The 12,040-nt window shown below is 41.1% G+C and overlaps 1 protein-coding gene across 4 annotated transcripts in view; it reads right to left on the reverse strand.

Annotated features, from left to right (window-relative positions):
- The window catches only part of WNK3 (WNK lysine deficient protein kinase 3), a 176,006-nt gene extending 165,993 nt beyond the window's left edge, over positions 1-10,013 (reverse strand). The window contains exon 1 of one of the 4 annotated variants that reach the window (XM_053202356.1): positions 9,922-10,013. The gene's annotated coding sequence lies outside the window, so the exon portion shown is untranslated. Of the gene's footprint in view, positions 1-9,084; positions 9,462-9,791; positions 9,868-9,921 lie in introns of those variants that run through there. The other 3 variants (XM_053202358.1, XM_053202355.1, XM_027053551.2) reach the window with 3 other exon arrangements.
- Between the last annotated feature and the right edge of the window lie 2,027 nt (positions 10,014-12,040).

The raw sequence follows: 12,040 nt of genomic DNA on the forward strand, positions 1-12,040 counted from the left end.
ATATTTTTTTATTTGTATACGCACATATGAAAAAGGACTGTACAAGTTCACAGTCAACTCCTTTTCTCCAAAGATTTTGTTTTTATTATTTTTAAGTAATCTCTACGCCCAATGTGGGGCTTGAACTTACAACCCCAAGATCAAGAGTTGCAAGCTCCACCAACTGAGCCAGCCAGGTGCCCCCCACCCAGTCAACTTTTAACAATGGATACCCACTGGGGGGCAGGAAATTGCAAAAAAGTGGACCTTAAGGCTTTAGTGGACCTCTATGTTATTTTAATCCTTTAAGGCAGAATTGTCTATTGTCTATCAGAATTGTCTATACAAAAGAACCAGTTAAGGATATTATCACTTCTCAAAATAACTGAAGGAAGGAGAAAACAAATAAGGTATGTACTACATAAATCCAAATAAATTCATCAATCAATCCTTATTGAATGCTTTGTGCCAAGCACTGTAAGCCCCTTCATGCATTTTCTCATGTAATCATCACCAGAATCTTGAGGCAGATAATATCTTTATTCCCATTTTACAAATGAAGAAACTAGGCTTTAAAAATTAACTTGACTAAAATCACACAGCTAGCGAAAATCAGGGATAGAATTCAATCCAGGCATTGAATTCCTAAGTCCATTCTTTACTCATAACATGACGCCACATATGACTTAGAGCCACATGTGTAACACTATATCCCTGAATTACACAGATACATACAATGCATAACCACATTATAGTCCTCAGGAGTTTATAACACTAAAACTATCTTCTTACTCACTTCCATCATCCAGTTTTGCTTTAGAAAGATCATTTCCTCAATTAAAGATGCCCATTTTGTGTGAAAAACTTTCTGGGTCCAAATTAGAAAAGCGGTTGAAATCATCTCCATCTTCTTTCATTATCAAAAATAAACAATTTATCTTTATTGGGGCGCCTGACTTTATCAATCACCTATCCTAATTAAAATTGTATTCTGTCTAACCCTTTATAACAATGGTGGCAAAACTACATACAGGGGCACCTGGGTGGCTCAGTCAGTTAAGCATCCCATTTCGGCTCAGGTCATGATCTCACGGTTTGTGGTTCGAGCCCCGCGTTGGGCTCTGTGCTGACAGCTTACAGCCTGGAACCTGCTTCGGATTCTGTGTCTCCCTTTCTCTCTGCCCACCCTCCACCACCAGCTCACACTCTATCTTCCTCTCTCAAAAATAAATAAACATTAAAAAAACAAATAAAATAAAAAACTACATGCAGCCCTCAAGCCAAACCCATCTCACTTCACTGCCATATTTTGTGCAGCAGGTGAGCTAAGAAAGATTTTTATATTTTTAAATGGTTGGGAAAAAAATCAAAAGAATAGTATTTCATGACACAAAAATTATTTAAAATTCATATTTCCGTGTTCATAAATAGTTTTATTGGAACACAGTCACACTCATTCATTTATATATTGCCTATGGCTGCTACAACAGCAGAGTTGAGATGTTGCAACAGACTTCATGGCCCACAAAGCTTAAAATATTTAGTCTGGTCCTTTACAGAAAAAGTTATCAAACCTTGCTTTATAGTTTTCATAAGAAAGTTATCTACTTTACTGAATTACTCCTAACAACAAGTCTGAGAGCTATTTGGTATTACCCTGAATTCTGAAAATTAGGAAGGCTCAGAAAAGTTTTAGCATCTTTCCCAAGTCAGAAAGCTAGTAGGTGAAGGGGAGAATTCTGGAAACCCAGTTTTCTAACTCCAAATCCAATATACTGTTTACCACAATACCACTTTCTAAGAACCCAACCCCTCCTGATTAATCAATGAGTTTAGATCTTTGGCGCTAAAATTTACCAGGTGGTTAGAGACATAAAAGGTTTAATTTGGTAGGAAATCATTTCTCAGTTGAGAAACTCTGACTCCAAAAATATTTTAATAGACTACAATGCATTTCATATGTATATGTATGTCATATAATTTACAAAGCATATTTTCTCATTTAATGAGCCAAAAAACCTCTGCAAAATAGGTAGGGCTTTTGTTTTGTTTAGTAACACATGAAGTAATCATGCTTAGACTTACACAAGATCATACTGAGGGCAAGACCAGAACCCAAGCTGACTCCTACTCCAGTGACATTTTCACTTGGGAACACTGTTTCTTCTCGTAAGGAACGTATTTGGGTTTTCTCCCCCCCCTTAGAAACAAAAGCAGTAGCTCAGACATTTAAAATATTAAGAAACCTATAGTGTTTAAAAGGGATAAATAAACAATTCAACAAAATAACAATTAACAAAAGAGATACTCAGAATTGTTGGTCTCTTAACATTCAGATCTCTGTTCAAAGTCACCTCCTCAAAGAAGACTTCCAAACTAACCACCTGAGCTAAAGAGGCTCCTCTCTAACATCCCAGCACCCTTTAAAATTTGTTTCTTGAGGTACTTGGCTGGCTCAGTCAGTGGAACATGCAACTCTTGATCTTGGGGTTGGGGATTTGAGCCCCACATTGGGGTAGGGATTATTTAAAAATAAAACTTTTTTTAAAAAGTTCTTCTCAGCATTTATTTTCTGATAGATCTGTTGACCATCTGTTGTCTTCCACTGTAATGTAACTTCAAAGAGGACAGGGTCATTGCCTGATTTACTTCCTTTTCATCTATTCCCCCAACATATCAACCCTGCACACTGGAAGAACACAATAAATATTTGTTGAATGAATGGTAGAACTTTACAAACATACTGGGTAAGTCATACTACAAAATTCATTTGGGCTAACAGCTTCAGAGTGAGTTAAAAGTGCATCTGAAAGGTTCCTTAGCAAATGAACTGCGTATCTTCAAGGGTTTTGTCTCTTGCTAGAAACCTTCAAATGATAGCTCTGAATGGAAATGTGACAGTCGCCCATCAGGATAAAAATTATTCTCCGGGCAGCATTGGAAATAAAAGAACTGAACTAGTCTTGGAGTTGATCAAACCAATTCCCCATTCTTGTATTAAAACACATCCCCTAGTGTTTAAAACAATTCAAAATAACATCCCTATTTTAATTATACTTGACTTGAGGCTGAGATTTACCAACCAAACGTGCTATGCTAAGTTTTAATTCTCATTTTTACAAGCAACTAAACTAAAATAATCTTGCGTTATTCCTAAATGAAAAGGACAAGTACAGGTGATGATAGCCTAAGCTACAAATAAAAAGTCTCCAAAAAGTACTGACTGATATGTGCTTTGGTCAAGAAGCTGGCCCACAATCAGAATCTATGTAACACATAGATATGACTGCTTTTAGGATAAATCCCATGCCAATTTCTGGTTAATTATAAACCAAATCTGCTTTTTTCCTACTTTTAAGATTTCACCCTATACAAACAATCTGAAAACAAAAATACTACTCTTTATAAAAAAGGAAAACAACACTTTAACATAAGAGTGTCTAGTTAGCCATATTGAAGTTTCCTGATCATGCAAGTCTCATTGCCTCATAAAGAGCTTTAGAATATTCCCACTCTTCAAATATAAGGCATGACCTTCAAAAATGCATTTAGTAACATTTCTCCTCCACAAATGCTCAAAAAGTAATCAGATATCGCCAAAAAATAGCTTCATTTAAATACATGTACAGTATTGTATATTATGTACTTTATTGAAGTATAGTTGACACACAATGTTACATTAGTTTCAGGCATACAACATAGTGACTCAACAAGTCTATACATTATGCTATGCTCCCACAAGTGTAGCTACCATCTGTCACCATACAACAATATTACAATACCATTAATTATATTCCCTATGGTGTACCTTTTATCCCTATGACTTATTCCTTCCATAACTGGAAGCCTGTACCTCCCACCCCCTTATCTATTTTATAATTTAAAAAAAACTTCAAGATAATCCATATGCAAAAGAATAGAGCTGGACCCTTACCTTATACCATATACAAAAATTAACTCAAAATGGATCAAAGGCCTCAATATTAAAGCTAAAACAATAAAACTCTTCAAAGAAAAAATAGGGGTTAAAAATCTTCATCATTGTGGATTCGGCAATGGTTTCTTAAATATAACACTGAAATCATAAGAAACAAAAAAAAACTGGATTTCGTCAAATTTCAAAACTTTTGTGCATCAAAAGACACTATCAACAAAGCAAAAGGCAACTGAGAATGGAAGAAAATATTTGCAAATCATAATCTGATCAGGGTCTAGTAACTAGAATATATATACATATATATATTTAATTTTTTTAATGTTTATTTCTGAGACAGACAGAGTGGGAGAGGGACAGAGAGAGAGAGGGAGACACAGAATCAGAAGCAGGCTCCAGGCTCTGAGCTGTCAGCACAAGGCCCGATGCAGAGCTCCAACTCACAAACCGTGAGGTCATGACCTGAGCTGAAGTCAGACGCTCAACCGACTGAGCCACCCAGGCGCCCCTAGAATATATTTTTAAAAAACTCTTACAAGTCAACAATAAAAAAATTATAAAATGGGCAAATAGATATTTCTCCAAAGATGAAATTCAATAGCCAATGAGCACATTAAAAGATGCTATCGGGCGCCTGGGTGGCGCAGTCGGTTAAGCGTCCGACTTCAGCCAGGTCACGATCTTGTGGTCCGTGAGTTCGAGCCCCGTGTCAGGTTCTGGGCTGATGGCTCGGAGCCTGGAGCCTGTTTCCGATTCTGTGTCTCCCTCTCTCTCTGCCCCTCCCCCGTTCATGCTCTGTCTCTCTCTGTCCCAAAAATAAATAAACGTTGAAAAAAAAATTTTTTTTTAAATAAATAAAAAAAATAAAAGATGCTATCATTGCATAGGGGCACTTGTACCCCAATGTTTATAGCAGCACTCTCAACAATAGCCAAATTATGGAACGAGCCGAAATGTCCATCAACTGATGAATGGATAAAAAAATTGTGGTTTATATACACAATGGAGAACTACGTGGCAATGAGAAAGAATGAAATACGGCCCTTTATAACAACATGGATGGAACTGGAGAGTGCGATGCTAAGTGAAATAAGCCATACAGAGGAAGACAGATACCATATGGTTTCACTCTTATGTGGATCCTGAGAAACTTAACAGAAACCCATGGGGGAGGGGAAGGAAAAAAAAAGAGGTTAGAGTGGAAGAGAGCCAAAGCATAAGAGACTCTTAAAAACTGAGAACAAACTGAGGGTTGATGGGGGGTGGGAAGGAGGGGAGGGTGGGTGATGGGTATTGAGGAGGGCACCTTTTGGGATGAGCACTGGGTGTTGTATGGAAACCAATTTGACAATAAACTTCATATATTGAAAAAAAAAGATGCTATCATTAGTCATTAGAGAAAGGCAAATTAAAACCACAATGAGATCCCATTTCACACCCACTTAGGATGGCCATAAAGCACACAAACAAAAAAATCCAGAAAGTAACAAATGTTGGTAAGGATGTGAAGAGATTAGAACCCTTATACATTACTGGTGGAAATGTAAAATAGTGCAGCCACTGTGGAAAAGTTTGGTGGTTCCTCAACAAGTTAAACAGAATTACTACATGACCCAATAATTCTACTTCTAGGTACATACCCCAAAGAATTGAAAACAGTTGTTCAAGTACTTATACACAAATATTCATACCAGCATTACTCACAAAAGCCAAAAGGTAGAAAGATACCAAATGTCTACGAACCGATGAACAGATTAACAAAATGTAGTATATTCATACAATGGAATATTATTCAACCATAAAAAGGAATGAAATATAGGGGCACCTGGCTGGCTCAGTTGGAAGAGCATGCAACTCTTGAACTTGGGGCTGTGAGTTCAAGACGCAAGATGGGTGTAGAGACTACTAAAAAAAAATAAACTTAAAAAAAAGGAATGAAAGACTGATACATGCCACAACATTAGTGAACCTCAAAAACATGCAAAGTGAAAGAAGCCAGACACAAAAGGTCATATATTGCATAACTTCATTTATATGAAATACCCAGAATAGCAAATCCATAGAGAGGGCAGATTCGTGGTTGCCAGGGGCTGGGAGGAAAGGAGAATGGGAAGTGACTGTTTAATGGGTACAGAGTTTCCTTTTGGGGTGATGAAAATGTTTTGGAACAAGATATGCAACATCATGAAGGTACTTGACATTGAATTGTACATTCTAAAATGGCACATTTTATGTTATGTGAATTTTATCACAATACAAAGTTACCAGGTTAAAACACAGAAAACAATGTTACTTCATTTCTGTTAATGAAAAAAAAGATACATCCCTGAAGAAAAGAGCATTAAAGGCTTACTACTGCAGTAAGTTAACCTCAACATTTTCTAAACTGAATATCTTATGATAAGCTCTACCTAAACAATTTAAAATGGCATCAAATTCTCCTTTTGAAGTTTTGGGTATTTCTGAATAAATGCTTTTATAGATGTCCTTTACAATCATCAAATATCTCCTAACAGTACCATAAATTTTATGATCTCAAACAAAAAAATGGAAAAGACCCACCTCTCTGAAAGTATTCTGGATTTTAGGCAAGAGACATAAACAAGTATATCTGCAAATAGAACTGGTCTACTTATACTAAGATGGGATGCTGAGAAAGGAAGGGTTTTTTTCTTACACACAATCCCCACCCCACAGACATATACACAAAAATTTAGGCCTTCTATTAATTTTAAGTAAATTATCTGACTAGAAATCTTATAGTAATATAACAATTCTCATTTCTTTATTTCTGACTACTCTGGTTCTACGCAACCACTGGCTTTATCATTTACTGGCTAAGTCAATGGACACCTTAATGAAAAATTTGTGTACTTTATGGAAGAAAGTTAAAGTCCAAATTACAGAAATTTAACTCCTATAAAATAATTATATCAACAAATGTAGACTTGTGATATGAAGATCAATGCTGGTGTAGAAGTCAGAACTCCAGGGTCCACCACTTACTTACCAGGACAGGTCTTATCTTTCTGTGCTTTCTCTCTTATGTATAAAAAGGCAAATAATGTTCCTGCTTGCCTACCAACAGAAGTACAGTAATAAAAATATGTACAAGGTGTGATGGGACCACTAAAGAAGGGCACCGAATGCAGTTTGGTGGAGGATGCTGGGAAAAGAAAAGAAGGGGGGGGGAGCATGAAAGGCTTTCAGAAATAGCTAATGACTGAAGTTAGTCTAAAAAGAATGAGTTCAAAATTCAAAGGGAAGGGGAGAGAGAGCATTCCAGGTTGGGGAGGGGGTTTGGGGCAGGGGCATCAGAAGCGAAGGCAGAGAGATGAACACCAAAAATCTGTTTATGTTATTTTCCTTGTTAAATAGTCAAGGGCTCCTAATTCTGCAGGGTAATCCTTCACCCTAGCCTCAATCTAAGATTCCAACCTTATCGCATTCCACTCCCCAGCCTCAATACTTGAAAGATCTTCCACTCCAGGAACATCTAGTTCAAAACTGGGAGGCTACCTTGCCTGCCAAAGTTGGTGTAACATTCCCAGGCTCTCATGGTGCTTTTATACTTCTATTCTACTGCTTACTACACTAAGTATTCATCTTAGTCTAAGAGAATACGAACATAGTATTAACTTTTGTATTTAAACTCTGGGTAGCCAAAACAAGGATTACACTCCTTCCAACATCAAAGCAGAATAAAAGAAAAAAGTCATGAGAATGTTCTCCAATTTGCAACTTTTCCAAGATAATAAATATATGTCAGCAAAGTTTGTAACAAATAACCATGAAAAGTTAAAAATCCATAAACTATTAATCTTGACCCAGAATAGAATGAGACCATCACAAAGCATCCCTACCAGAAGATAAGTAATGCATTCCGAGAACAAAATGTCCTTAGTAATCTGCTATAATTTAAACGCACACCAACAAGCAAGTGCCAATTTTCAAACAAAATAAATTCTGAATGACAAAAAAAATCACGTATATATATTTTAGCATTCAAAACCAGTTTTAGTGCATCTTAGCTATCCTTCAATGCAAGGTATCCCTCCTTTAGGCTGCTGACTTCAACGATTTTTAAATTCATCAGTCTAAAGGTTAAAGATTGTCTAGAAGACACCTGGTGCTCTGTGTCATATACTGCGACCTCTTCAAAAGTTACCTTGGTAGTACAACTTACTATAAATGAAAAAGGTAACAATGCCTCCCCAAATTGGATGCAATCACTACTATACAGAAGTGTATAGTAAGTGAGTAAGCCTTTTCACAACTTTAAGGCTATTTATTCATGTAATTGCTTCAATCAAAGGTAACGCTTAAGAAGGAATAGCTATACCACTCGCATCTGTTTTGAGGGTTCAATTTCATTTTAACAGGGTCTATCAACTCCCAAGATAGGGAGATACACACGTGCTGGATTTCCACCCACAGCCCACTCCATAAATGTTTCACCACTCTTAACTAGTCAAACAAAACCTCTTTCCAGTACACTGAAGCCACCTCACCACTTTTACCCGAAAGCCATCATACCATCTCCTCCCCATTCGCAACCGTCAGTCACCCATTCCCAAATAACACCTCTCAATCTCTTGAACCTAACCCACTTACACAATCAGACAGCAATATCCCTCTCCACGATCTCCCACCCCAATGCCCACTGAAACTCAACTTCCCACACCCGAAGCGATCTTCTCTTTCAGCAGCCTCAATATCACCTAAATGATCACTCAGTCCTTTGTCAACCATCTCCCAGGGCCCCCTCACGTATCCTCCTCACCTTCCCGATCCCCTAGTCTTCCACCAACTCCCAAAGTTGCCACCCCCCAACAAAAACAGAAAAAAAGACAAAAGCGCACCTTAACCCCAAACCTGCCCTTCTCCACTTTCCCCCTTAGAATTTTCCTCTCCGCCTGTTCGCTCACACGGACTACAGCTCCGAGAACCCCGAAGACCCAAGCCCGGCCTCGTCCCATACCTCTTGGCGACGGCATTAACCCTACCTCAGTCAAGCCGCCCCCCACTAGGGCGCTTACTCCTAACAGACTCCTGGCCGCCGCTGCCTCCCTCCATTCATCCCTAGCCCATTCATCTCTCAACCCAATCCCAGACACGCCCCCCGGCCTCCTCCCTCTCTCCCAGAGCCTTGGCCGGCCCGGGACCCTCACCAGATTAGAAGCTCTCACGGACAGAGACTCGGACTCTTTTCGCTGCTCCCTCGCCCTCTTTCAAGCCTCCGCTCGCCCCTCGACGAGCCACACCATAGAACACACACATATACACACACCGCCTCCTCCTCTATCGCCTCCTCCGATGCTTCTTACTCCCCTCCTCGATGTCTCGAGCTCCGCTCCGCGTTGTGTGCGCGTGCGCGCGCGACAGTCTCCCGCGAGCCCACCGGGCCAGCTACTGCCGGTAGGTAAAGAGCGGGCGGGGTTAGGGGAGCAGGGTACGAGCCCAAGCTCGCGCTCGCCCGGGAGCAGAGCAGGCGCACGCGTACTCCACCCAGGGAATTCTGGAGAGAAGAGAGGGGTAGTGGGGGGCGGGGAAGGGAGGGGAGGGAAGGAGAGGGGGGGAGGGGCGGAGAAAGACGACGGAGCAGCCCCAACTCCGAACAGCCCCCATCGCAGCGAGGTGCCCAGTGGCTAGCCAACTAGAGCGTGCGCACTCCTCCCCCGCCCTCTTCAACGCAGTGGGAGAGAGGGATGCGCGTCGAGCAGGAGAAAAGCTTCTCTCCTTTCCAAAAAGAAAATCTCAGTGAGGAGACACGCGTGACACCCCCTGTGTGTTCAAAAGATCTCTCTCCATGGCTTCTTTACCCACCTCCCCTCCAAAAAAGAAAAGTCCAAGCACACACTACTTCCCAGCCACCCACCATCCACTCTGTTATCCGCAAGCCTCTAAATGCAGCAGCTCTGCGGAGATGTGATACCCGCCGGCACCTTTTCACCCACCACCCCTAACTCCCTTTTTTCAACTCCCAGCTTTTCTCGCGAGACCCATACCTGCCGGCTTCGGGATTAGAAATCGAAGCACAGATTTACAAATACCGGTTTCCCGGTTACGTTGCGAGGGCAACGGCCACGGCATTTTCCCCCCCCCATCCCCACCCCCACCCCTCAGGACCGCAGTGCGCGCGCGCGGGGGCTGGGCAACAACGAAAGTGGGGATGGGAAAGGGAAGCTATGAAACGGATTTTTGACGGCATGTAACCGCTAGGCCTGGGCACGTGCCTTGCGCCTCGCAGGCAGGTGCGGTGTACCCTGGGAATTGTAGTTTTTGTTTCCATCTCCAGTCCCATTCGCACCCTCCGCCTTACTTAGGCCTCTGGCCTGGAGGGAAATTACCGACGCCATTTTGCTGGGAACAATGGCCTTCGGCCTAGGCTGTAGCGGGTGGGGGAGGGAGCAATGTTTTAAGGGTTCGGTTACCCTCCCCTGGCCCCTCGGTGCCATAGCAACCCCTTCAGAAGCCAGCCCCGCCCCCTCTCTGTCCTGCTGGCTCCTAGACTGCACGCATGCGAAAAGGCCACCTCCCATAAAGCTGGCTCTCACCGTCTCCCACCGTTCACTTCCTAGATCCTCTAGTTGGTGGTGAATGCTACCTCCTTCAAGCTTTCACTACACGTTAACTTTGGCGCAGCGGCTTTATTTAACAACTGTTTCCTGCATTGTATCAGGCACTGTACAGAATTGTTTCTGTCATTCTTGCATGAATAATCCTGGCTCCACAGAGGAGGAAACTGAGGCCCAAGAGGGGAAAGTGGATATGACTTGCTCAAATTCACACAACTATGTATGGAGGAGCCAGAACTTGAACCCAGGTGTTCTTCCTCCAAAGCCCATGCATTTTTCAATCCCCCAGGCTGCATCTGGTATCTGAGCCACTGAATGAAAGCTCCTAAAGGGCAGGATTTCTTTCAAATGCCCCTCAAGTCTTAGAAAGATGCCTTGAGGGTAGGAGGCTGTGTGGAAAATGCCAGTCTAATATTATCAACTTCCCAGCCTCAGGACCCTATCACTGAGTTATATCAATTTCCTCTCTCCACGTTTTCTTTTTCTTTTCCTACTATAGGTCTCAGAACCTCAGCCTTTTCAGCTCTTTAAAAAACCATCAATAAATTTATCTATGAGGTTTCCAGAGTCCAAATGGAGTGGAATGGTGGGAGGCCATGCAGCCCTGTTTGTTGTCTCTACATCTTTGCTCTTGAAGGTCACTTATTAATGCCAGGATTGCCAGAACGTGTAAGGAAACCAGACTATGCCCTTAATAAATTCAAATCCCCATATTCACTTTTGACAATGGAAAGAGACTTTAAAGGAATGAAATTCAGTGCTAGGAGGTCCAACTATTCCACCTGTGGAGATCTTCCTGGCTAAATTTGGAAGAGCAAGGTGTAATTTCTTCAAATAGTGCCACCACTCTACCTTAAAGACCTCTGCATTCCAAATTAGCAATAGAATGGATGGAGTCTTGTAAACTCCTTTCCTCACGGTCCCTGAAGATAGTCTCTTTTCCCTGTTGGAATTGTTGAGTACTGTGGGGAAAACAGGAAACATAGCCAAGTAACCACCAAAGGGCTGTTTCAAAGGTTACCAAGCTATTACAAGTCTTTGTATCTCCTGACTTCCCCTGAGATGCTAACTAGAAAACTTGTGGCACCGTTTTTTTTAATTGAACCACAATTTTTATTTCTCAATGTCACCCTGCTCCCACCACTACACACATCCACCTTTAGGAAAATCAACAGGTACCTTCCTCAGTTGTGATCTGCATCTATTCTTTTGTCTCTGAGCCCAATGATGTAATCAGTACAGAACAATACCTGGAAATGTTAGCCCTTCAACTTGCTCAGATATGAACCCTTCTGAGAAGTCCCTCTTTGACAGCAAAGATTTGCTAAATAACTATAAAATAGTGTGACTTTTACGAACCTGAGAAATTAGAAAATCAGTCTGTTCCCCATTCAAGCAAGGCTCTTCTCAATTTAGATCTTTTATTGACACGCATGCTCTTCTATTTGAAGCAACCTGTCCATAACTCAGAACAAATGCCACTATAGGCATAAAGAAGAATGGGAAATTATAGCTAGTCAACAATGTATGACAGGGAACATTCCTATTT

Source organism: Acinonyx jubatus, chromosome X (assembly GCF_027475565.1).
Source record: "Acinonyx jubatus isolate Ajub_Pintada_27869175 chromosome X, VMU_Ajub_asm_v1.0, whole genome shotgun sequence".
NCBI lineage: Eukaryota > Metazoa > Chordata > Mammalia > Carnivora > Felidae > Acinonyx > Acinonyx jubatus.